Here is a 4215-nt window from a genome sequence, read left to right as displayed (position 1 = left end):
GAAAATTGTCTAAATAAAAACAACCGTAAGGTTTTAAGTTTACTTCGCAAGTAAGTATTTATTTTCGCTTTTTATGTAAAAATAAAAAGCCTACTTTTCTCTATATACATTATTTTCAGCAAACCCGTTACAGTTAACATGTAAGCTGTAAGGGTTTACTACATAACTTAAAACTAAGGTAAGTAAGTAAAGGTAAGTAAGTAAAGGTAAGTATTATTAAATTCATTTATTATATTATTATTGTTATTATTATTAAATTCAATTCATTATTATAATTAAAATGAGAAAAAGGGTAAAAAATAAATATTAAAAAAAACCCATTATGGCTCAACACTTTATTTAAAAAAATCAAAATTTTAACATACTGACTGGAGTAGGGTATGATATGGTCGACAATGTCCGACTATAAATTCATACTTGTTTTGTTTGTTTCTTTCCTATTTTTATACCCTACACCACTTTAGTGGGTAGGGTATATTGGGTTTGTGCTGATGTTAGTAACTCACAATAATATTGGTCCTGTACCCACCTTAAAGTATACCAATCGGCTTAGAATCATTTTCTGAGTCGATTTAGCTATGTCCGTCCGTCTGTAATCAAACTACAAGCCGCAATTTTGAGGATAATTGAATGAAATTTGGTACATGATCATTTATGGTACTGTAGACGAAGCCTATTGAAAATGATTAACATTGGTCCATTATTTCACTTAGCCCCCATACAACTGAACCCCGGAGTAGAGCTTGTAAACCTTGTAATCAAACTACAGGTCGCAATTTTGGAGATAATTCAATGAAATTTGGCACATGATATTTTATGGTACTGTAGACGAAGCCTATTGAAAATGGTTAACATCGGTCCATTATTTCACCTAGGCCCCATATAACTGAACCCGCCAAATAGGGTTTTTAAGTTCATAATTATGTTTAATATACTCGTATCTCGACAAAAAGCTGCAAAACCAAGTTCTATACTAGTCTTGATGACCCAACATTCCGGCCCCATTGAAGGACCGAAGGTCTTCAAATGTTTGGCAGTGGACCCAGTTTGTGGACAGGACGTCTAAATACGCCGCTTCTGGTCTTGACCTCCGCCACTCTGACCTTGCCGTCTTCGCCTTTGACGGCGCGAACGACTCTCCCGGTCAACCATTGCTGTGGCGGGCAATTGTCCTCTGTTACGATTTTTTTGTTATAAACAATCATTTTTTTATTTTGTTGAATTTAAGTATTTTTTTTGAAAAAGAAAAACAAATTCCATTTCCCACACTTCTTTTTAATGGACAAGTAAAACAAATTCGAATGTTTCACATGTTTCTTTTATTTACACTCATATTTATGAGTATAAATATACACATGATTTGTTGTGGGTTAATCTCTTTAATTTTTTTTACTTCGTTAATAAATGTGACGATCTCTTTATTTCTTAAAAAAGAGTTAGTATTTTTTTTACAACCACACTCTTAACATATTAATGGCATTGGTTGTTTTTGTAAATTTTAACTTCTTTTAACAACGAAGAAACCAGTTTTTTTGTTCTTGCTGTTGGTACAGAAGTCACTCAATGAGAGTAGATCTTTTGGTTTAGTTTTTTACTTTTCTTGCATTTTTTCTTTATTTTTCCCTTGTTGTCAACTAACTATGCATTCATATGTATTTATATCTCATTTAGATTAATGCAAAAATATGTAGACAATATTTCATTACCATTCATTCCTTTTTTTATATACATGTATAGATTTTTTTTGCAAAATAGTAACGGGATATTCTTGAAGATTTATTTCTTGTCTTTAAAATTTTTTGTAACCAAGTCATTAATAAAGTGAACGTGGAATATACAACAATAAGTGCGGAAAAATAAGGCGACTAAAGTAAAATTAGATAAAACAAGTAAGAGTGTTATATTCGGCCATGCCGAATCTTATATACCCACCATCAAATCATTCATGTTTATGTAGAATTTTACTGATGTACTCACATTTTTGGGTCACTATTAATGCTTTTGTTTTTTCACCCAAATACAAAGATTTTTTATATTTTCTGAAAGCGCTCGACGAGATCTTGAAAAAACATGCTTGGACATACTACTTATCTCTTATAATATCCGAGTTATAGGTATTTAGTGATACAAAATTTACCATACCTTGGTCCGCCTTTTTTTGAATACCGGGCGTAATTTTCGACCAAATGTTAGTTAGACAACAAAATTTCCAATAATATACAAAAAATATCAGATCATTATCATTTACAGATCCAAAAATATACGTTTTTTAATTTAAAAATTCAAAAAATTTTAGATTTTTGCGTTTTTTGCCCAAAATGTGTCTTAACTCTTTTATTAATAAAATAAAATTTTCTTTAAGAACATATAAACAATTTATAGTTTTCTTAAAGGTATCTTTACGCAGAATGCTTTGGCGTAAAAAACTTGTCCTATTTTTTGTAAATGTTGCCACTGCGTCCTTCCGAATATGACCTATTTTTTATCAAAACTTCAACTTTGGGCGACATGTTCTAAAATCCCAAAGCTGGAATCAGAAAACTGAAAGCAGTTTTGGAAACCTCAATATGTTTTCTATTTACTCCAAAAGTATTTTCCCAGCCCTGAAAGAAATGTGGACCCTATGGGCAAAAATGTAAAAAATCCCATTTTTGGGATTTTCATTCCTATTTTTAAGAATTGCGGGATGCCCTTTGACCCTTTCATTTTTGTTTTTTTGCATTTTCTTATTTGAAATGACAAATTTACAAACGTTGAAGATTTCATTGAGTTTGGTTCATAAATAAAGATTTTGTCATATATTACATACTTGTTAAATTTCTAAAACTATGATTTTATATCAAAATTTTAATAGGGTCGCAGATAGCTACAACAATTTAGTCCATATTTATGCCTTAATATCTTTTTTAGTTAGATATGAAAATTCTCGACCCTTTACAAAAAATTTCAAGCCAATATCTCAATTACATTCAAAACTATGTTCATTTAAACCTGTATCCTTTAATTTCATATTTTTCATATTTCAGTATTAAATATGACAGAACATGTTTAAATCTTATATTTACCTAGTTTCTATTTGTTTGCTTATCCTTATAATTGAAAGGTGCTATTATGCTTAAATTTTCAGAAATTTATAACTATTTTTTACCTAAATTTTTTCGACAGATCATTTCGTTCTGTTTCGTTTATGATCATGTAGGTACAAATATACAGGTAATGATAATTTCGATTCCTTCACTAAAAACTAAAAACTACATATAGTAGAAAAGTAGACAAAGACTATAACATTGTATATACAATAAAAAAATTATAATTTATATTTATGAACACGCACAGCAACATCTAAATCACCCCATTCAAACCACTTTTCCCGCCCACTGAAATATAAAAACAATTTAATACAATATCATAAGTTAGTATAATAGCTTTTTTATTTGAACTGTTTATCTTAAACATAATACAATTAATTCTTACAACCTACTTATATAGTTAATTCCTAACACTACTTATTTTCTATAAAATAATCTGTCATATCGGTATACATATCCAGAAGGTAATATAAGTCCTTTAAATCTTCCTTGTTTTGAGATGATAGAGTTTCATAACAAATCCATCTTTTTCGCATAGTTGAAAGAACAGGATCAGAAGATAGAAGTAAACTATTAAAAATATCTTCATTCTGTTATTGCCTGGAGCATTTTCTTGAGCTGAATAGTTGAACATGCTTAAAATCTCGATTCCTCGCTTCTTGGGCTTCTTCTGTTATCTTCTGTTATCCATGGATACAAAGATACAAGTAATTTAGAAATTTCAGATGTATATTCCCCAAATCGATTTCCATTAATTTTATGTTTACTATTCAGTGATATTAAAAAGTGTTAACTCTTCGAAGCAACAGTTATTTTTGAAGTAATTTCAAAATCACGAAAAAACCTTTTCACCGTATTACCGTCATTTGTACTACTGCAAATTGGTTTGTTGCAGGCATTGTTCTCACATAAAGGAATACTACCACGAAATCTTTTTCCGATCGGTCCATAATTGGTCATAGCTCCCATATTAGTTCTCCTTCCGAAAAACACAAACACGTACAAATCATTACTTAATTATGATATCCATATACAATTTGGTACAAGTATTGATCATATACAAAAAATATTACTAAGAAATTTTTCCATCGGTCTATAACTGGTCATAGCTCCCATACAAGGTCTT

This window comes from Lucilia cuprina, chromosome 5, assembly GCF_022045245.1.
Source record: "Lucilia cuprina isolate Lc7/37 chromosome 5, ASM2204524v1, whole genome shotgun sequence".
In the NCBI taxonomy this organism is placed as follows: Eukaryota; Metazoa; Arthropoda; class Insecta; order Diptera; family Calliphoridae; genus Lucilia; species Lucilia cuprina.
The sequence above is the reverse complement of the archived record's forward strand: the minus strand, read 5'-3'. Positions refer to the sequence as shown.